The sequence below is a fragment of the Sturnira hondurensis genome, unplaced genomic scaffold, assembly GCF_014824575.4.
Source record: "Sturnira hondurensis isolate 20B ecotype Veracruz unplaced genomic scaffold, ASM1482457v3 Scaffold0018525, whole genome shotgun sequence".
Taxonomy (NCBI): domain Eukaryota; kingdom Metazoa; phylum Chordata; class Mammalia; order Chiroptera; family Phyllostomidae; genus Sturnira; species Sturnira hondurensis.
This window is the reverse complement of record NW_028091156.1, coordinates 4,648,787-4,671,923: the sequence shown is the minus strand read 5'-3', so window position 1 is coordinate 4,671,923 and position 23,137 is coordinate 4,648,787. Positions and strand designations below refer to the sequence as shown.

The window sequence follows — 23,137 nt, the reverse complement described above, 5'->3', positions numbered from 1 at the left end:
GTGTCGCACACGTCCTGCCTACTGGTGTGACTGTTTCCATTTATGTCAACTTTCAACTAGGTTGGGAGGACAAGGGTCAGTGTCTGCATCTTGTGGCTCTTCACAGGGCGTGAGTGGGATAGTCTCCCCGTCAAGCGATTGCACGGTGGGTGACGGATGCCCTGCACAGAGGATCGCCAGAGAAAACTCACCTCTGCACCCACAAGCAGCCGGGAGGGCGGGGCAAGAAGGGGCGGGACTTCCGGTCCCGTTACTGCAGGCATTCCGGCGCGAGGCGGAAGCCCAGCTCGGATCTGAACTCTGAACGGAGCCCGAGAGCTCCAAGCACTTGTGCCCTCGGTGGGTGCAGATCGGCCCCGCTGCTACCCCGCGCCGCTGGACGGGGAGACCCGGTAGGGACCGGAGAGTTGGGACATCCCATGCGGGTGGAGGGAAAGCTGGGATCCCCAATTTGAGGGAGGGGACCGTGATCGGGGACCACCGGGGCAGTGGTAAGGGGCTGGGGAGGGAGGCACCGGCGACCCTGCAGCCGAGGAGGCCGGAGACGGGTAGCTGCAGGTGACACTGGGCAGGGATGCATCTCGGAGGACAGCCGCCTGCGTGGGGGAGTGTCCCGGGACTTGGCTGATTGATAGAGAAGGTGGCGCGAGATGGTAAAGGTTGGCTTTCTGGGGAAGGTTGCAGAGGAGGGGGTCAGCCCTTCTCTGAGGGTCCTTGATGAGAAGGACGTCTTGACCTAACGGATCAGAAAGGTGATCAGCCAACCAGGGGATGCTGATCGCCTATTGCTTCATCTTCAGTCAACGCTGGCAGTGTGTGTGTGTGCGCTCGCGCGCGCGTGTGTTTACACCCCATGTGGATTTCAGGAACATATTTTACATTCCTCGGGAAGCTTGAGCTCTTCTTCATTCAGGTTCCAACGTAGGCTGCATCTGTTTGTCAAACCGAATTTGTTCTTTCAAGTTGTTGCAGAGGAGCAAGCCAACGCAACTTTTCCTTTGCAGGCTTCTCTTCCCTGCAGAGTTTCTGCTGTCCTGTTTCCTTTGTCATGGAATGAACTCCTAAGTGTGTTTAGAATTATGGTGCTAATTACATCGAAAGCCCGCTGACAGCGTCTGCAGTTACAATCCCTTGTTTTTCTGCCTTTCTAACACAAAATACTAGAACTTATGTTGCTTGAGTTCACTTTTTCAGTCTAACCAGTAAGAGCAATGTTAGATTAGGGTGCAGTCAACTACTGAGAACATACTATTACTCTTTATTTCTGCTACAAGCAAATAAATATATTTGCCATTAGCAGTATTTAAAAAAATATTGGTAACCCAAGATTTGTTGGGATATACACATTAACACAGTTTTCTTGGATGGGCAGCTATAATAGGTGGCTTATTTTTATCATTACTGGAGATAATTATAATGAGTTATTATCTACATTGTATTTATGTTTTATTAGCTGCAATTAACATGTACTACCTAATCTACATTGTACAGTGTCTCACTTCAGTGTGATTACAGAGACTCTCCGAGCTTCCGATAGATGGTAAGTGAAGTGTTTGTTTGCCCCAAACTGGGCAGGGTAGCTACGCAGAACCATAGTATTGTCATTGGCGGAGGGTGATATCCAATCATTTTGCTTGCTTCTGGTGTTTCATATGTCAAGTGTTAAACTTGATTATTTTTTAAAAATTACTGTATTGGTGCCCTGGCTGATGTGGCTCAGTGGTTTGAGTGCCGGCCTGCAAGCCAAAGGGTTGCGGGTTGGATCCGGTCACGACACCAGCCTGGGTTGAGGGCCAGGTCCCCAGTAGGGGGTGTGTGAGAAGCATCCACACACTGGTGTTTCTCTCCCTTTCTTCCTGTCTTTCTCCCTCCCTTCCCCTTTCTCTAAAAATAAATAAATAAAATTTAAAAAAGTACTGTATTGGTACAGGTGATTTTTAAATCTGATCCGGTGCTCTTACTTGCACTGATTCACATAAACTAGACCATTTTATCTTTGCTGGTGCCTTCAGGTCTTGCTAGCATATACATTCTTTTTTGCCTTTTGCAGTATAACTGACAAACACAACTTGTCTAGGTGTAGCATGCAATGATTTGATATACATAGGAACTGTGAAATGATTACCTCAATCAAGCTAATTAACAGATCACAGCCTTAGATTGTTGCCATTTCGTTTATTTTTTGTATTGCAAGAACACTTTAGAGCTACTCTCTTCAAATTTCCAATGTATGGTGGTATTAACTATAGCTTATAGATTCTTGAAAAAAATCTGTGCTTGAATCAGAGAGTTATAATTCCTTCCTGTTCAGTGGCACAGCCGAGATTTACCAGTGGGCAGCGGGGCGCCTGAGCATAAACAGTGCTTTAACGTGTCTGAGAGTTGAATACTTTTCAGATTAGGGAATGAAAAGATGACACTGATCTTTAGAGTTACTGAACTAACTGTGGTTAATTTATATAATTTAATCTTAATTCTTTCAATTAGACAGTACTATTTTTGTTATGATAAGGTTTATTCTGATTTTTCAACACACTCTTGGTTTTAAGAATATATATATTCTTTCCCCTTTCCCTTGGTTTTTGGTAGTTAAAGTGCTTGAGACGCCCTGGCTGGTGTAGCTCAGTGGATTGAACGCGGGCCAGTGAACCAGAGAATAGTGGTTCGATTCCCAGTCAGGGCACATGCCTGGGTTGCAGGCCAGTTCCCAGCAGGGGACTCACGAGAGGCAACCATACATTGATATTTGTCTCCTTCTCTCCTTCCCTTCCCCTCTAGAGATAAATAAATAAAATCTTTTAAAAAAGGGCTTGAGACAATATATGGGTGCCCTGACGAGGGCAAAAGATGACGAGTTCTTGATTTAGAAAGTGGTCCAGTTTGAAACCCAAGAGCCCCACCTTCTGCGGCGACTTTCTAGTCTATATCTGGGCGGTATGTTTGAAATTTGAATGCCTTGTGTTCTGGATAACCTTTGGAGTTTTTATTCTTTGTTGTAATTGTAGTGTAAATTTCTTAGCTTTCTCTAGATAAAGTCTATATGTTATTCAGTAGGATTTAGGTGTATTTTACAGTTTAACCGACTGAATTTTTTATTAGGGTGCAGCAAATTCCTGATTATTCTTATGTATTCTTTTTATTTCTGCTGCAGTGGAAAACCTGTCTGTGCACTGGAAGAACTATTGAAACTGGGATAACCAAAACTCTGTCTTCATAGGTGCATACTTCCACGTTTTGTTTTCCTTAGTCACCAGTTTGTAATGTATGATGGAATTTGAACTTCTTTGGTTCTGTACTCTCAGATAATGGTGCTACCATAGACCGTCTGTTCTCAGTTATCTGCATGCCCTAGTGAGAAAGCCACTCCCTGTCATTTGAGAGAATCAGGAGAATTGGTTACTAGCTGAGGAATACAGCTTTGCACAGCGAGACACCAGGCAGAGTGTCAGTCTGCCGACTTACCACCCTGCAGCTGCATCGCTTGTGCTGTCCGCATGACCATCAGCAAGATGGGCTGAGGCCCAGTGGACCCCTTCCGCTGGCACCCTCTGTCCTTGTCCTTCTGCTGAGTTAGACCTCTCTCTCATAGTGTCTTAGATGACCCGGGCCTCAGAGCAACGCAGGGCGTTGGAGTCAGGCAGCCAGAAGACCTGTGGTCCTGTAAACACAGCCTGTCCAGTCCGCTGAGTCTGGTCCCATTGGTCCTGCAGGTTGCCCAGCCTTCAGGCCTGTGGCTGTGGCTGTGAGCCACTTGTTTGCATTATTGTAGCTTGAAAAATAGTTTGAAACTAAATTGCATTTGGTTGGATCATATAAATGGACTCTACTTAGATTTGCTTAGAGCGAAGCATTCTATGAAATTGTACATGAACTTTTCTGTTAAAGCGATACAGTATACCTCACAATTGCACATACTAAGGGTTGTCCTCGGTCTTTATTGTTATTAGGTTTTTAAAATTTAATAGTTTAAGGGAAAGAAAAGCTTTTTGGATAAAAGACTTGGGCAGAGGTTAGGAAGGCTGACCAGTACTGGTGACATAACAAGAAATGGTGGTAGGAGCTGTCTAATGGTTGGAAGGCGTATCTCAGTACTCAGGTTGTTTAGAATTGCCAGTACATGGTGATAGTATTATTCTTGTTTTAAAATACCCAGCGGTCAGTGTACTCCCTTACTGTCTGCAAGGGCAGAGAGAGAAGTCCCTCCCACCATTCTGTTTCACCTCCTTGAGAATGGCCTGGCAGAGGCTCTTGAAGTTCAAGTTAATATGATTCAAGTTGAAGTTGAAGTTAAAGTTGATATGGTAATTAGGGTCATGGATTGGTTTGAGGCCAGGGTTGCAATGTGAAATAAAAACAAAACAAAACAAGTGTTGAGGTTTAGGTTAGCCTTGGCACTTATTTTCAGTAATTGAGAGGGCAGGGCCATGGAGACGGGTGAGAACATTGCAGCTAGGGGAAGACCCGGCACTGTGAGTGAACTTGGCTTCATCACAGTGGAGGAGTGGGGCAGGCCCTCCATTTGCCTCGTCACTGAAGAACAAGAGCCCTTCTGAGTAGAGGAGAATGCTCATATAATATATATTCCTAAGGTGAACTGCTGACGTGATTTCTTTTCCTCATAAACAGTTATTTGTTGGCTCCCATTGGACGAGCACTAGATCCAGAAAGTACCTTGGGACGGACTTTGATTTGACTCCCAAAACTTTCGTAGGAACTCCCCCTCCCTGTTAGTCCGGCCCTGGTCTCGCCCGGCTGGATTTTAAACTGAAGTGCAGGACTTTTCATTTCTCCCTCATAGGCTGGGTCCTGCCTGTGGATCCGCTGTCCAGCGCTCAGCCCGCAGAGGCATCTTGGTCTCAATTTCAGGCATCTTGGTCTCAATTTCCTACGTGCTTGTTAGCCATCATTTTAGGCTTTGTCTCTCCATTTTCAGTGCTTATCTCTTGAAGCTTATGTTGAGTCAGGGCTGGCTTTGGAGTGATTGTAGCTAAGTAGCTAATGCTCCTCGTAGGGCTCAGAGCAGATCGCCTGCAGACTCTTTTATAGAGTTTTCTGCAGAAAAGTGGGGCAAGTGAGAGTTCTCTGGCCCTGGCGCCCTTACCCCTGGGAGTCCCAGGAATTGCTTACAGGCCTTCCCTGGGCTTGTAGTGGGTCTCCTGCTCCCCGCCCCTCACTCTTGCACGCATGCCTCGGCAGAATAGAAAAAGAAAATCATCGGAACTGTGTTCTGGTGTACCGGTCTCTCTTCTAGCCCTCAAAATGAAATGTCACCACTTAAATCCAGAGGAGTCGAAAATCTGGTTTAACCAAAGTGTCTGGGACCTGCCATTTCTTACGTTTATGATTTTGTTTTGGAGTTGAGTCTTTGAACTGTGTATGAACTCTTATCATAACTCTGAAGACTTGTAAAAGCTGCCAAGAACTATAAAAAGGTTTTTTGAGAAAAGACCTGTAGAGGAAAACGATAATTAATGTTCTTAGAAACTAGGCTTGTAGCCCCGGCTGGTGTAGCTCAGTGGATTGAGCGCGGGCCTGTGACTTAGACGATCGCGGTTTGATTCTCAGTCAGGGCACATGCCTGGGTTGCAAGCCAGTTCCCTGCAGGCCAATTCCCAGCAGGGGACGCACGAAAGGCAACCATACATTGTTGTTTCTTGCCCTCTCTCCTTCCATTCTCCTCTAAAGATAAATAAATAAAATTTTAAAAAAAAGAAACTAGGCTTGTCAATGGCCTTAGTCCACTGCTATTTTTATATAGATGTATAATTATACGTAGATTATATAGATACAGATTGCATGTAGTGATTACTTACATTTTTAGTCAAGGTCAAACCTTTAAGTCCCAAACTAATAATCTCTCTCATAGACAAATCTTGGTTCTTCATCTCCATGTTTTTCAAGTTAAAATTGTCTATAGCTAAGTCCAGCTTCCAAGAGTCCATTCGTTGATGAGATTAATGCTGATATTTATTAGGTAGTGATGGGAAGTTAGACCAGCAGTCAATGGGTTTTCGTTCAGTTAGCAACGTACCAGTAGAGGAATGAAAAGAGCCCTGAACGGAGGGTCAGGATACCTGGATTCTAGAAGTAGCTATGCTGCTAGTGGGCTGTATGACCAGATGCAACTTCCTGTGAAAGGGGCTGGATCCATCGGTGTTACTTTCCCCATTGTTACCTCGGTAGTATTCCTCTTAGCAGGTGCTTTGCAATTCCTAGCTGTGGGAAGTCTTTCTCCTGGGCTAAGAATGGCTGAATCGTGGCCCCTGGGATCTGTTTCAGCGTTAATATTCTAGAGCTGTGCCATCCAGTATGATAGTCCCTGGCCTGCAAAGCCCAGAGACGAGTGGCCCCTTCCAGAAGGAAATTTACGGATACCTGCGGTCAGTAATACTTTTTGGACCCAGAGTGTGAACGGTTGTTACTGAGTGTGGGATTCTCATATCCTCTTTAGTTTTCTGTGTATGTAGTGATTCTAAAATCTTTTCCTAGGTTGGTGTAGCACCGAGGACTAACCTGTGGGTAGATCATCATTAAAACTCAGAGCTGGAGAATCCTCAGAATGACTCTTCAGGTACCACTGAGTCATGCCAAGTCTCCATCTATTTTGCATGTACCATTCCTCATTCTTTAAAATTGAGCTGATAGTGTAACATCCTCATACTAACCTGCTGATGTTGTACTAACCTGTAGTTATGAAATACTTTGAAAGCCATGAACATGAAAAATGTTGCATCTCAGAATCTTCTGGAATCCATTTCGGAGCTTAAAAATTCCATGTAGGAAATACCGCTGTTCTTTTTGCTCCTGTGTATTTTAATAAAGAAACGTGAGGTGGTGGCATTGCTAATTCGTTGGCGTTGTGTAGGAAATACTAACAAAATTAACCTTCTGGACACTTTCCTATTTTAAAGAGGTTATAAGACACACATCTGTTAATCCTTACTTGAGAAAGAAAATAATCCCAGTTTGAGTCTTTCAATGTGTTGGAGTATGAATGTTGGAATTCTCCAGAGAAAAAGAACCATTATCCTGTGTGTGTATTTATTTTAATAAATTGGCCCATGAAATTGTGGGATGGGCAAGCCCCGGACTTAGAGGGCAGGTCAGCAGGCTGGAAGGTCAGGTGGGAGTTTATGCTGCAGTCTCGAGGCAGAATTCCTTCTTCGGGAAACCTTGGTCTTTGTTCATATTGTTACAGCTCATTTGACAAGTTGCCCATACACAGTTGAGGGTAATCTCCTTTATTTTAGGTTAACTTATTGTACTGATTAACCACGTCTGCAAAGTACCTTTACTCAACACCTAGAGTAATGCTTGGTTAAGTATCTGGGTAAGTTATAACCTAGCCAGGTTGACATATAAGGCTAATCACAATACTTAAACACATTTGGTATATTAAACAACCATGTATATAAAATATTGCACAGGGATTAGTAAATAGGAGAGTGTCTCTATTAGTGGACTTTAAGGGCTTACAGGAATTTTCATTCATGTGTCCGATAAAGAATAGAAAATGGGTAATTTAACTAACTCTGTCACTCTTTGAAAAGTCAAAAGTTGTTCTTTTTTTTGTGGTTTTTATGTAGTGTATATATTTTTTTAACTTAGGGTGCCTTATGTAACTTTGACTTTTCATAATAATTTTTGTTTGTATAAGTTAATGCTCTTGATAATCTTTTTCCGTAAGAAATTCTTAGAGCTGGGGATCAGTTTTGAGCTTATTTTCTCTATGTCCCACCATTTGTGGTTGAGAAACTGTCCCAGAAGGGTGCAGAGATTTGCTCAGGTAATAGCAGCGAGCGGAAGAACCGGGACTAGAGGCCAGATCGGGTCTCCGACCCGGTACCTTTTCTCCTGCAAGAGTGACTGCAGGCAAGTGAAGCCAGTCAAGGTCAAGGTTTTCTGCAGAGGGGGTGGTTTTGAGTTGTTACTTAAGGGCCATAGTATGACGCGGTAGTTAAGAGAATGGAGGCGATGTTCGGGCCATTCAGTGACATTGCGGGGAGGGTGGGCGGCAAGAAGTGGGCGTGTCATAGGCACATCCAAGTGGACAGCACGTCCTCTGGCGGCGGGGGGGCATGGGGTACCCATGGGGCGTGAAGAGATTTTGCGTGTAAGAACACGCTAGCCGCTGCATGCTGCGCGGTAGATATGCTGAAGGACCTGAAGTATAGAGAACGCGCGGACCAAGACCAGGGGCTCCGAGGGCTGGCTTTCCCGAGGTTTAGAGGAGAGAGATGTGGAGTGTTGGAACCCAGGCATACTCGGTAAACGCGCAGGGCACAGAACTGGAAGTTGCTGACTGATAGCGTTTGTCACACTGCATCGTGGCAGCTGCTGAGGGTCTGTCTCGTTAGAAGGTATCACCGGGTGCTTCTCCCCCGTCCCTCCCCGTGTTCTTTCTGCTTTATGTCACCCCCACGGGTGGGTAGCATAGGAGGTCCGTTGGCTTTGGGTTTATTATTTCCCAGCAGGTGCGGATCTCGGGTTGTATCTAGTACTTATTTACCTCTGTGGTCAGCAGGTCTGTTTTTTAAAATAAACTATGCACTTTGCAGGGCGGGGGTGGGGGCGGGAGCTATATTTAAATTGCAAATGCCATTTCATCAAATTGAAAGGATGTGCTCACTACAGACCATTTCCAGTTGATTTTATTTACTCCTGTTGGGTGTGTGTGGTATTTCCTGTAGAATATAACTAGGAAGATGTGGTTGGGAAAGGGAATGGAAGGTACAGGATTCCGAAGTATGTTAGGTTATAAATGAACTTAAATTGAGAAATTTTTATGTGTCTGCATTTGCAAGCAAAAGGGGTTCTGAAGAGCTTGTAAGAGGCCTTTAGAAGAGAGACGTGTTTCGATGCTTTTTTAAAGTAATCCCTGTTTTTTAAAAAAGATATGATTAAGTAGACAATGTATGAGAGAGAAGGATTTTCTGTAGTTTGATTATAAGGTAGAACACATTCATATTTTTGGACCTCGGTGTATCAAGTTATACCATATTCTATTTCACAGTCCTATCGTTGGTAAGTATTGGTAATCTACAGTGGCATTTGATTTTCGTTGAAGATGCAGTTATTACCTCTGAAAAGTCAGATTAAGAATATTGGGTGTGGATCATCACGACTGCTTGGGCCGTAGTCCTTGGCACACATGCTCCTGTTCTCTCTTGTCCAGGCAGCTGGACAAGATGCCTTCCCGTCCCCGAAGTGCCCGTGTGTTAAAGTACCCACTTCTCTTTCTTTTGCTCTTTTGCCTGCCCCCCCCCCCCAAAAAAGGAAATTTCCATTGCCCTTTAACCAACGGCTAATCCGTCATGATTTGATTAAGTGAACTTGAATAAGGTGTGGAATGACTGCTAGACCTTGGGATTCTAAGATTCTTTCTATCAATGAGATGGATTGTAAAGGGAAACTTGTAAACCTACACAAAAACCTCGTTAACCCAAGGAATTAGCAGGTGGCTTCATATATTTAAATTGTTTGTTTCCCTCGTTACTCTAGACTTCCTTTTTATGGGACCCCCAGTTTCTAAGAGAACGTGTTTCTTACCTAGAGGAGTTGAGAAGAGGAGAAAGTAATGGGAGGAGACAGGGCCTTTTTCAGCTTCATGGACCATCTGCTTCCCGACTTCCCCCTCGGCATGTCCTTCCTTCATGGTCTCATTGCAGCCCTTTTGTTGGTTCGTTTACATCCTTTGCTTCTGAAATGTAACTCACCTCCTGGTTGCGTGTTCCTATCTCCCAACTTGCCATTGGGTAGATACCCCAAATTTAGGATGTCAAATTACATCTTCTTCCACGAAACTGGTGATTTTACTTTGTTTTTAAGAACAGTCTTTAATTCTGTTGACGCGATGAATTTTTTCCACCAAGGAATAAAAGTCACCACTAAATCTCTCTCTCCTGTTGAACACGTCTATGCTAAAACCGGGTTTTATTTATTTACTGATCATATTACTACGTGCCAGGCAGTGCACTGGGCACGTTATATATATTACATTCAGGCCTCATGGCAACCCTTATATGGGGTAGGTATTTTTATTTCCCTTTTATAGATGAGAACACCAGAGTTTGGAGCGATGAAATAATTTGTCTAAGTTTATACTGCTTATAAATGGTGGAGCCGATTCTAAAGCCCATTTGCTTTTGATGACCCAGTTTTCATGCACATTTTCGAAGCACCTTCAATGTTTTGGTGCTTATGTCTAAAGCACTTTTTTAAAGAGTGTGAGCAGCATGGTGATTCTCCATTTTTTTTTTTTTTTTTAGATTTGCGTACTCCTAGAAGTGTTTCACGATCCATTTGTTCCACTTTCAACCTTTGTGAAATGCAATAGCGTTATTAGTGAATTTTTTCAAGCACCGTAACCGATGTCACATCCAACGTAGGAGACGCTTCTGATATTTGCTGCGTGAATGAAAACAGGGACAGAGGGAGGTGGCAGTGAATGTGGGGGGGCTGCTCACATAAAAATCCATTTCTTTTGGAATGTGAAGCAGGAACTTTTCTTGCATTACAGCCCGCTGCAGGGCAGGGCTGGAATCCAAGCTTTGATTAAAAGCACCCAAACTGTTTTTTTTTTCTTTGCTTTACAACCACAAGCTATTGCCAGCTGAACAGGATAATGGAGAGTAATGATGAATGCATTTCCATCTGCTGTGAAAAAATTTTTAGACGGTTTCATTCTTTTACACCTAGATGAAAAGGCCCCTTTGAAATGAAGAGTCAATTAGCGGTACCAAATGAGTAGTTATGAGATTCCCACTCTAGCAGGCTGCTCAGGTGGTACTGACGAGGTGGAGGTAGGGTAGGGGGCTGCCGGTTAACAGTCCAGTCTGAAATGCTTGCTCCCCAGGGGGTGGTACAAGAATTCAAGCATTCTTGAAGTCTTTCCTTTTCCATCCCCAACCTGCCACTTTCAGATGGAGGTGTTACTGTCCCTGAGACCGCCTGGGTTTTCTTGGGCTGTCAAGGTCAAGTGCAGACCCAACTTTTAGGATGATCCCCAGTAGATCCCTTTACTCGTCGGAACCTGAGAGAACTAAGCTGTTCTGAAGAGCCTGCATCTCGTCAGTCCTCCTCCCCAGCTGCTCGGGCTGTGAGGCGGGCGAGGGGATCTGCTCTGCCTCCAGGGCCACGGGAGCTTCCCGACATTTTTTGACTTTTCTATGGTTTTATTGGGGTTGCCATCTCGAGGTCACTTCAGCAGCAGTATATTGTAGAAGAACTTCAGTAGTCCCTTCATGCCATAACGTAATTATCAGTAATTAGAACTCTGGGCTCAAGGGCACAGATTAGTAGTCACCTTGATGCGTTAAAACTTTCTAATGATTTTTAATTCGTGTTCGTTTGGTATTGGACCCAGGTGACTGTATTGGATCCATGTTGATGGGCATTAGGGTTATCTGTTTCTACCAGGGACTGAATAACCGAAATATAATTTATGGAACCGCTGCTTAAGGTGCCTTTTGACACTTCCACTCCTGTGGCCTTATAAACCAGTTTTAGAAAGAGGATAATAATTACAGAGCTGTCTAACAATTATTAAATATTTACTATGTGCCAATTATTGTGCTAAGTGCTTTACATCTGTTGTATCTAATTTAATCCTCACTGTAATCCTGCGAAGGGCCATTATTATGCCACCTTCAGGGAGACAGAAAGCGAGGTATGCGGACGCTCAGTAGCTTGCGCAAATGAACAGTAATTGCTGTGGGGGTTTGAATCCAGGCAGCCTGACTTCGGGGCCGCAGCCCTTAACTCCTGTGTTGCAGATCAAGCTGACGCCTCCGTTTCATACATAATGCAGCTCTGTTTCAGGTTTCCACTCGTAAAATTCCCCCATGTCGTTTCCTATTAGAGACTGAGGTATATGGGTAGGATTTTCCGCTTCTATTCTAATAAAACTTTCATCTTTAGGTTTACTGGTTGCCCGTTGGTTTCTTGCAAAACATGTTCGGCTCTTAGCATTTTTATTCCAGGTAAGAGGATTGTGTCCGTTTGCTGACTCTTTGGCCTGTGTGGTTGAAAGATCGGGGCAGTCAGATCTTTCTACTGGTAGAAATGAGCAGGTAGAGCATTCTTTATTTCGGATTATATTATGATTTGGGGCACAGATTTGTCGCTTGAACTTTATTTTAGACACATGAGGAAATTAATTTTTATTTCATAAAATGTGCAGATGGAGCCCTGGCTGGTGTAGTTCAGTGGATTGAGAGCACTGGCCTGAGAACCAAAGGATCGTAGTTCGATTCCCAGTCAGGGCACATGCCTGGGTTGCAGGCCAGGTCCCAGCAGGGGGTGCACGAGAGGCAACCATACATTGATATTTCTCTCCCTCTCTCCTTCCCTTCACCTCTAAAGATAAATAAATAAAATCTTTAAAAAAATATGCAGATGGGGAAATTCCAGAAGCAGCCCATGCAGAGAAGAAAAAGTCCACTCAGAATTTAAAACTGGCATGGAGAATTTTAAAAAGGGGTGAGGGCACGTAGGTTGTTGAATTAGAAGTTTTCCACCCTTTTTTCTCCTTAGACTTAACTTTATAACACTATTATTGGGAAATTTGACTTTTAAACTTTACCTGAACACTTTAAGTTTTGGAGCACAATTTCTAAATCCATACAATAATCTTCACTCAGCAAGATCTTATTTTATTTGTACTTTGGGATTATACACTCATTCCTAATTTTGACACGTTTGCATGAACTGAGGTGAGTCACTTATATCTGAGGTGATATAATTAATAGTCTTTCTTTTTCTTCCAGAAAGTTTGAGGTTGGAAGGATAAGCAACTGTCTATTAGAGCAGCAACTGGGTTTTCTTAGTCTTACATCAAGTGTAGCTTTTGCATTTTGCTACAGAAGGGGCATTTACTTTGGATTGAATTTAACCTACACGGGTGTGCTTCTGGAACACTAATAAGCTTGAGGTACTACACATAACATAATTTTATATGGAAGCTTCTTAGTCCTGCGTAAGGAAGGAATGAATATACAGGAAGCCAAGGAGGCGAGGATGACTGAATTCTACCTAAGAGTCATGATATTGGTGATTAAAACAGTCAGTCAGCAACCTGAGGCAATGACCTACTTCATGTCCTCCTGTGTTGTGAAAAGAAGAGAAGGAAGGCGGTGTTTTGCAGGCTTTGTGCGAGGCACGGTGCTGGGTGTCATGTGGTCGCATTTCGATGCAGATCCTGGGCGCAATCTTGTGTTATTATCTCTTTTAAAGACGAGGAGACTGGTATCTAAAATGTAGACGACTTGTCTGTGGTTAGAACTAGGCCAGGCGGAGGTAGGATTCGAACCCAGGAATAACATCTCACTCCAAGGCCCGTGTTCTTTCTGTCACATCCGGTGCTTTCTGTCCACTTTTGGATTTTTGTCTTTTGTGTTCCATTATTACCCTTGGGCTCTGTTAGTAGTTTTCCATTCTATTTCTTTTCTTTTACTGGGTACCCTAAGAAAAGTGAATATGTATACTTAAAGCCTAAATATGAATAATATCTTTGTCCTCCTGAAAAATAAGATCAATCTCTTTCTGATACGAACCAATTTCTTTTTTAAGCAACTGTAACTCTAGGACTTTATTTTTTAATCCCCCAAGTAACAAAATGTTTAGATTCACCCATATGCATTTGCTCTTTTTTAATCCCTCCTAAATGTTCCTTCATGCATATCAGCTGTAAGATGAATTGTTTTTTGATTCATCCCCGCTGTGGGGGGCTGTATGTGGGAGGGGCTGTGCTCCGACTCTCCACCTTGGGTAGGTCCTTGTGTCCTGCTTCCTGTTACGCTATTGCCTATAACTTCCGTCTCTCAATTGACTCAGGGTTCCCCAAAAGCAACTCTAAGAGGCTGCGAAGGAATAAGGATAATTAGGTGTCGATGGACTCTTTTATCCACTCAGATGAGCTTTGGAGACATCTAGACAGTCCAAAATATAGTTTCCATGACTTTACATATCAGGGCATATGAAGATCTTGAAACCTTTCTCCACAACTATTGTAAAAACATTACTAGCCTTCATGTTGAGTAATAAAACCTCAACTTGTCACCTTTGCTGGAAACACAATTTAGATAACAATATAAATGGGTGAAAACCAATGCGTTTCTATCTCTGGAAGCTATTACCAAGTTTTTAAAATCCTTAAGGTAGTTCTTCTATTCAACTGGCTTAGAGATAAACAAGCACGTATATAAATTAAGTGTTCCTAGAACGCTCAGAAATATTGACACTAATCCAAAGTTATTTTCAGTTCATGTGATCTGGAATAACCTTTGGTAAATTGTTGGTTAAAAAAAATAGTTATGTCTTCAGAGTTGTCAGCATTAAATATACAATTTTTTTCTACCTAGGTTTACTAGACAAACAAGCTTGCATCATCTCTACTGGATGTTTAAAATTATGAAAATATAAATCCAACCTAAGAAAAAAGTGTACAGTAGAAATGAATTGCTTGATATGTGTCAAGCATAATAATAGAAAAAGAAAAAAGGGAGACAACATGTTTAACTTTTTAGGTTCTTTGCTTTTCTGATATTTTTCGTACTTGCCTGATTTGTCAACAAGAACAATAATTTAAAATCATGCATAGCTTTGTTTCATGTCTCCTAAAGTTTTCATGAGCAATTTTGGTACAGTTCTTAAGAACAAGTGAATTAGTATGAACAGGATAAAAGTTTAGAAACGTATTTTTCAACAATAATTACGTTTTACAATATGCCTCCTTAAAAAGATTTTCCAGAATCTTTTTGGTAACTTGAAACCTTAAAGTGATACGAAGCTAAGTTAAATGATAGATATTTATTATCTAGATCATTTCTAAGGAAGGTAGAAATCCCGAAACATTAATTGCTGAATGTGAGTTTAAGTCGATCTGCGTTTGGTGTCTTACGTTTCACAGGGAGACAAAAGGTATTTGGGTCTGTTAGCAAATGTGTTTGCCCCATTGGAAAGTTGAACTTGAGGGGAGCGCAGACCTGAAGACTTCATGAAACGAACGGTGTGTTCATGAACTTGCCGACCTGTAGCAGGATGCTGGGAGGTGGCTGGCGGTTCCCAATTGCTTGCTTCCTAGTTTTCACTGAAAATCAGGGTCTGTAAAGATTAAAGCACCTTATCGATTATGTAAATGAAATGACTAGGAATAAGGAGGACAAGGAGAAACCTCGGTTTACAGAACACATAAGGAAAGTAGAGTGTGTGTGTGTGTGTGATAAGGAAAGTAGACAAGGTATGAAGGGTGCATTTTTGTTATGGGGACAAGAAAGTAATTTGCCCCAAAGTGGAATGACCGGCCATTCCAGAATGAGAAAGAGAAAAAGAGCAGGACAGAAACTGGACAGATATTTTTAAAAAGGGTTTGTAGGTTTGAAGGAAAGGAATTTTGTGCATGGTCAAGCTGCTAAGATTGAATAGATTTATTTATAAGTTAGAAAAAAAGATGAGCCTTGATATCAAAAGCGTACTGATATAGAACTAGAATGACAGAGTTTTCTAGGATTATTGGCTCACTCTTATTTAGAAATTGTACAAGAGTTTTCTTTTCTTTTTTTTTAAAAGATTTTATTTATTTATCTTTAGAGAGGAGGGGAAGGAGAGAAGGAGAGAAATATCAATGTATGGTTGCCTCTTGTGAGTCCCCTGCTGGGAACTGGCCTGCAACCCAGGCATGTGCCCTGACTGGGAATCAAACCGCAATCCCTTGGTTCACAGGCCTGCACTCAATCCACTGAGCTACACCAGCCATGGCAAGAGTTTTCTTTATTATTTAAGTAATCTGCCTTAAACAAGGTTTTGTGTCTTTTCAGAATGACTCACCATACTTTACCTTTTCCTTATCAGGTCTTTGATTACTTAGGAAAACCAAATCTTCTCCATTTTAAAAGAGCTAAGGGTTTGTTCACAATGATTGTCTCTTTGGTTAAACAGATAAATATTATTTTATAATGATCCGTGATCCTGTTTGATCAAGTGCTCAAACCTTTTGACATATTTGATAAGCATTCCCAAATCAAATTCTAAATAAAATCTTTTTAAAAAGATCTAAACGAACTTTGAGATTTCCTAGAGGAAAATCTCGAAGGATTTTGTAGAAGAGAGCTATTAAACTAATGAGGCTTATTTGCTATATTAAACTGCGTGGGAAGCCTGTCAAACAAGTGATGATTAACCTTCTTTAGGTTAATTCTTTAGGTTGTCTTTGTACGGACATATGTTATAGAAATATGTGAACACATATAGAAATTTGTCAATACCCTTGACATTCGTGATATGTTCAGCATCACGTTATCAGTCATATTCAAGTTATTATGTTGAACTCTTGTACATAACTGAAATAAACAAATTTTTCTCATCTCCTACATGATAATGACCTCTCATCAGTGCTTCCACCATGGGCATTTCCCAGTCTTTTGTCATTCCCAGACTTGCTTGCTGCTCCTCATTCTTCTGGGAAAGTGTTGACAATCTGCTCCGGGTGAGCATGCTCAGTGAAGCAGCCACTGGACTTCCCCACCGTCCCTTGAGACAACGCCAATGAACTGAGTAATTTTCTCAGCTAATGAAGAAGTTGATGGGTTCATACAGCTGCTCACCCAAGATCAAACAGAACAAGAATTAATTACATGAACTGATGAGGATGATTATAACTTTCAATGACTTTTAGTTTGAAATCCTGCTGGTTCTTTAATGTTTTGTTTTTTCTCTTTTCTCTTAAGCTGTGATTTACATCAGTTTGGCAGAGTGTACCTTTGTGAGCAAAGACTAAACAATTGGATCCCTCGAGAATTCAGAAACTCTTATTATTTTTATTTTCATGGCCATGTCGTTATTCACGTAAGCCCAATAAGAATCTCTTTTCCTTGCCCTGGCTGGGTGGCTTGATTGTTAGAACATTATCCCATACTGAAAGGTTGTGGTTTTGATTCTGGTCCGGGCACATACCTAGGTTGCAGGTTTGATCTTTGGTTGGGGTGGGAGGCAAAAGATGTATGTTTCTTTCTTACATCAGTGTTTCTGTCTGTCTGTCTGTCTGTCTGTCTCTTTTCTTCCTCTCTCTCTACAATCATCAAACATATCCTCTGTTGAGGACTAAAAAAAAGAGAGAGAGAATGTTTTCTTTCTAACAGGGTATAATCAAAAAGAGTGGTCATATTACCAAGGCTTTGACTGGAATGTCATGTTTGAGAACAATGTACAAAATCAGATATGGCCGTTTTAAGGAGCTATCGTGGTCCCTCTTGAGCTAATGCTTATGAAACTCTCTTGGAAAAATAATTGGTTTGGTACTTGGCTTACAGTGTTCCTGGCTTTATAGGTGAGGAAGGACCGTCATTTCCTGGGGACGCCCCCTCACCCCCGCAGGAACCTTAAAATATTTTGGGAACCTTAAAAAGAGAGGATTTCAGCCAAATCTGTAGGTATTGAAGGCAAAGTTTGGTGTCAAGTTTCTGGCTTGGCTGGCCAGCCTTGAGAGTCTTTTAAAAGTCTTAATTGGATATTTCTAATGAAAAGTTCCAGCAAAGCAAACTTAAGAAGAACCTATATGGAAAGTCATGTAAATAATCAGACCAAATGTAGTGAGATTAGACTGATTTGGGAAACAAATTAGTCTTACCCTCCTATTGTTGATAGAAATGGGGGAAAATATATAGAGAAAAGGAATGTTTCAGTAGGGAACTGTGGTACATTCCTGTGGGTCTTAAGTTCTAGTCCTTTTCATTGTCTTTAAGGTTTTGTTACCTACCTACAAATTGGACTAGACCCTGATTTCTTCTCGTTTCCTCCCATCTTTGGCTACAATTCAAGGATCACTTGAATCCTCCAAGTGACCTCTTCCAGTTTTTTCCCCACCCCTTAGAACCAAACCCTGCAAGCTGAGGCCGGATAACTTGATTTCAGCTTTAGAGAAATCAGACCGCAACAGACCATGTGTGAGTGACCATCAAGCCTGTTTATTGTGTGGGCCGCTCAGAAAGGTCACCGGACCACCTGGTGACCTCAGCAGAGAGAAGCAAACCACAGACCAGGAAAATGAGTCAAATCGCCACGGCTGCTCCCACTGCACCGTCTAAAGATGCCTGGGACTCAACATCCGGAAATCTTCGTTGACCTGGACTCAGAAACTGAGTTTACAGGTTGTTTTAACCATGAACCTTTTTCTTTTGTCTCTGTGGGCTTACCCCTTATTAAAAGCCTGATTGCTCACAGCAAACAGAGACCTGTCTCAGGTGGGCGTCCACCCCGACCTGTACCACCAACCCCTTAGGCACAGCGTTGGGATGGACTGACCCAGGCTCCGCACTGACCCTGGGTCACCAGGTTATGGGACAGTTTCTGGACCGGGAAACTTCTTGGGAAACTTCCAGATGATGGAATGACAGGGGTCGGGACATGCTACCCCCAAATGTGGCACCTTGGCAGGTTGACTGTTTTAAGCTGAAGGCGCAGGAGGACCTTTTGACCTTCCCCAGAAGCAGGTCGGAAGACCCTCATGTGAGAGGTGCCTTCCATACACACAGAGAGGAGCATCCTTGTCTCCAAAGGAGGGGGGACTCCGAGAGGATGCTGAGCAAATAGGCCTTGCTGAGGATCCCCCGCTTACTGCTTTTCGCCCATACTCCTTTCATCCTGTCACCTTTTCCCATGATTCTCTACTTTTCATCACTTCTAAAACCACTCAAGGTTAACCATTTCTTTGGTCTTCATTTCCTTAAGAAGTTTCCTGTTTCCCATAAAACTTCTATTAAGTAAACTTGTGTGCTTTTCTCTTGTTATAGAGATCTAGCTGAGACCTTAGAAGCGTAGGAGGAAAAGATGATTTTCTTCTCCTACAAAAAGCACCAAATAACTTCCCCCAAATCTTGAAAATTCCCTGACTGCCCTCTGGAGGAAGAAAAAGAAAAGCTGAAAACAAATCTTCTCATGGGACATGAAGTATTGTTATAAAATCATCTGTCTCATTCTGAGATCGGCGGGGGCCAAAGTGTCCTTGCGCTGAGCACAGGGTGCCCCGCGTGAAGCTCGGGGAGGAGTAGGTGCTCCCGGGAGGCCGGGGTGCCCACGAGTGTGTCCACACCCACTAGTGTTGCAGTTTTGCAAAGTGTGTTCTGAGGACTTCTTCGAAGAGATGGTAAATGGACGTCATCAGTTAGTTCCCTTTCAATTTTAGGCTGAAAAATAGATTTTCCTCTTTTTATTAAAAAGTCTGGGAGGTGAAGTTCCCTTCATATGTGTTTTCATTCACTTTTAAGTGAAAGATCATGCATTATAAAAAATAGTGTGTGCGCTATTTTTTACTTACTCTTATTTAGAATAAGCGTGAGGAGGGCACCTAGAAGTCGAAAAGAAATTTAAAGCAGTATTTCCTATATTCTTTCTTCCATGTGATCATGTAATACGATTACTTATAGAAGATGCGTGTTTCCCTTTGCTCACTAGATAAACACCGTTAAAAATAATACTTTAATTGAAAAGGCACTTAACCCATATATTTTTAATGTGTTAAGGTTAACGTTTTATCAAGTTATGATTTCTGTAGCAGGCAGTCTTAATTGAGTGGTTTTTGGCAGCGGTTTTCACGAGCTCTGAGAGAGAAGATGAGCATTCGAAAGGAAACAATTACTTGCTTTGTAAGTGCTGATGTTGAGTAATGAGTAAGTACATTCATTTGCACAGCCAATATAAACTCCAGACAGATTTTCCCCTGCCTTTTCCTCAAGTGGGTCATGTGATTGGGTGTTTATCACTGACTTGAATATCTTCAAGTTTTAAAACACCGCATAACTTGACCATGAAATCAAGCAGCTGTTTCAAAGGGCTCTTTGCAAGTACATTTTCTTTTTTCTATTTTTCGGGTCACCGCAATGAAAAGAAGATTGTGCAATCTGTACGCATATTGAAATTCCCCCCACCCCTCCCTTCCTTTCTTCCTCCCTTTCCCCGTCCTGAAAGCGAGTTTCAATGCGAGCATTTCTACAGTGCTTTTGCTTGGTCTTCCCCAAATGATTCTTCCTGGCGACACAGTTAGCTTTGTGCCACGGTTAGTGGGGCATTTTTACACAATTAAATGATTCGGTCATTTGGTGACAGTCTTTCAGAGATGACAGGAAGTTAGCATCTGAGATTGTGACCTCTATGTTATTTAGATCTTGTTCCTTTTGTTTGAGGGTTAGTGGGATTCAGGGAGCCTTATTCCTAAGGAATGACATCTGTTGTACGTTTGCAAAGGTTGTTATTATGGTGGCCCCCTGGACCGATGGGTCTTTTGGATTTAGATGGCTGTGTTGTTACTATGGAAATTGCCCTGGGTCCGTCCTTCCTTTCGGAAGCTGTGTGTAGCTATGGGTTGTGTAGAACGTTTAACAAGCTGACCTTCAGCTGTGCCTCTGCGAAGTGCTTCTCTGGTGGTTCTCCTCGTAAAAACTGGGTTGCTTCAACCTTGAGAGCTTCAGCATCATTACCTGGCCAGAACTGCTCCTCCACTTTAAATATCGCTCATTTTCGCCTTGGTATGTGCACACACACGCACAGAGGTGTGAATCTGAGTTAGGCAATGGCATGCAAAAAGGAAGATTATTTCAGAGGCAGTACGTTTACTTTTGGATAATAATGGTATCCTAAGTTAATTTAACAGATACGTGTATGCTACATGTCCATGGTGTGTATAGAACTGTGTCTGATGCTGGAGAGAATTTATAAACACCCTGAAGTGCTTATCTCTTATCCTTCAAGACCCTACATCCTATTGTTGCTGAGTGGGGTGTTGTAAGAGTTCAGAAGAGAGAGAGAGAGAGAGAGATTATCAACGGGAGGAAGAGATTAGAGACCCTGGGCTGGGACTAGAAGGCAGGAGACACAGGTGCAGAGGAGGAAATGCCCAGCAGAGGGAGCCAGGTTGCAGGTAGGAAGTGGCGGGATGGGTTTGAGGGACCAGTGTGGCTGTAGCCTGTGGCACACAGGTCGGAGAACCGGGGAAGATCAGACCGGGGCTGGGACTCGAAGGACATTGAGTGCCACCCTGAGGAGACTTTACATCTTGTGAAACAGGGAGATCCATTCATTTGTTAACGAACTGAACATTAATTGTGTGCCAGGTGCCAACTGGACAGAGAGTGTGCCGGGCTGCAGTTCCGAGTCAGTGCTCCATGGCTTAGTGCAGACTCCTCAGCCCCCTCTGAGGGGTCTGGATTGATCTGCCATGGTAGGTTTGTCAAATCACCATGTCATTGATTTTTATGAAATTTCCTAATGGTTCCGGTCTTAATAAAAACGTTCATTTTTGGTTACAGATCAGAAAATATACAGAAAAATATTATTACTAACACAAATTTTAGTGTTTTACTAAGTGGTTTTTTAGTTGTGAATCTTTTTGTTTGTTTGTTTTTTAAAGATTTTATTTATTTAGGGGGGTGGAAATGGGAGGGAGGTGGGGAGCACTGGGGGGGTGGGCTGGAATGGGAGTAAAAGACAGAAAACTGTACTTGAACAATAATTAAATAAAAAATTTTTTTAAATAAAAAAATTTAAAAGGATTTTATTTATTTATTTTTAGGGAGGGGAAAGAGAGAAAGAAAGGGAGAGGAACATCGGTGTGTGGTTGCCTCTTGAGTGCCCCCTACTGGGGACCTGGCCTGCAACCCAGACAATGTGCCCTGACCGGGAATCAAACTGGTGACCCTTTAGTTCACAGGCTGGTGCTCAATCCACTGAGCCACACTAACGGGGCCCCAGACTGCTGTGAATCTTTTAAAGGAAGGATTGTTTTAGCTACTTTTGATTTTTTTTTTGAATACTGTTGAGTTAATTTTGAATCAAATTTAAAATAAAAGTTAAAATGAGTTGGATTTAAAATTTTAATTATAGATTTAAATAAGTTAGAAATCAGGTCCAAAAGCACTCCAAAGAAATCACAGTTCACCAGAAGAGCCTTGTTCATGTCCCGTGGCTGGGGGCCTGGTATGGGGGCACTGAGGGTCCTGCGTGCAACAACTGTGCCCGTACCATGGCGGGGAGGGGAACGATGGTCATAAAGACAAGGTGAATGATGGTCACGTGTGTGTGGTCATTGCTGCCGTTTTCTTAATCAGAAAAGGCAGTTTGGAAAGCACGCTGCATAGGCAGAATTTGCTTGCACAGCCTGTTCCAGGCCGAGAGTGGATTAGGTCCCTGTCTCTGAGAATAGGCTTTTCATGGAGTGGAAAGGACAGCGGAGGCAGGTCACAGGGACAGCCTTGCCGGAACTCCTGCCAGTGTGGCAGAGTGTGGGTATGAATGTCCTTCCAGACTGCCGCCTGTTTGTTCAAGGGCGCTTCTTGGGCTCTGGTTGTGGGTGGACCACATTAAGTATTGGGATAGCCCGCGGCTACCCTCTAGCGCTCGCTGACTTCTGACCCTACACCACCTTTCGGCCTCCGATGCCGTGGGACGGTCGAGTCACCCATTCAGACGGTGTGACGAGACTCGGAATGGAGAGTGGAAAATGGGGGTGGCCCGAGGAAAGGGGGCCGGGAAAAGCTCAGGCCTGCTGCTGTGCCTGTCCTTTAGAACTTGCGCCCCTTGTGTTGCAGATCACCGTCCCCACGTGACTACTGCTTTGCCGTGGCTGTGTGAAGCTTCAGTGTGATGAATGGGTGATGAAGCTGGCATCTCAGATGTTAGGACCTGAGCTCTAAATTCACTTGACAGAAACCAGACTCGTGTGTCCTCCGAGACCCCTAGCACAGTGGAGTCGGAGCCAGAAGACCTGGGCTGGGATTTTGTGTCACTCTCAGCAAGAAATGTAGTTTTTCTTCATCTGTTTTCTCTTTACTAAAGGGAGGGATGGTTCTTCCTATTGTTGGGTGTTGCAATGAGGCAAATAAAATGCTAAGAGAGCATTGTACAACGTTCTCAAGAGCTATGTCAGTGTCAAGTGTAGACTCGGGTAGACTGTCACCAGTCCCCACAGCTGCGGCTCGGGTTGGACGTCCTGAGCGGTGTGAGGGCGACACCTCGTTTGCTGTTCCCGCTGTAGACTCCACACCGTCCTAGAATGGTGTGTCTCGTTTCCTTTATTTCTAAGTTCCCCAGTTTTTGATCGTTGTTTGTCTATTCACCCACCTGTCTCGGAAGTTCGATTATCCCTTCCTCA

General features: G+C 43.0%; 1 protein-coding gene across 2 annotated transcripts in view; it reads left to right on the top strand.

Annotated features, from left to right (window-relative positions):
• The first annotated feature begins 276 nt into the window (after window positions 1-276).
• The window catches only part of DISP1 (dispatched RND transporter family member 1), a 138,210-nt gene continuing 115,349 nt past the window's right edge, over window positions 277-23,137 (top strand). The window contains exons 1-2 of one of the 2 annotated variants that reach the window (XM_037069552.1): window positions 277-392; window positions 1,492-1,540. The gene's annotated coding sequence lies outside the window, so the exon portion shown is untranslated. The remainder of the gene's footprint in view (window positions 393-1,491; window positions 1,541-23,137) is intronic. The other variant, XM_037069551.1, reaches the window with a different exon arrangement.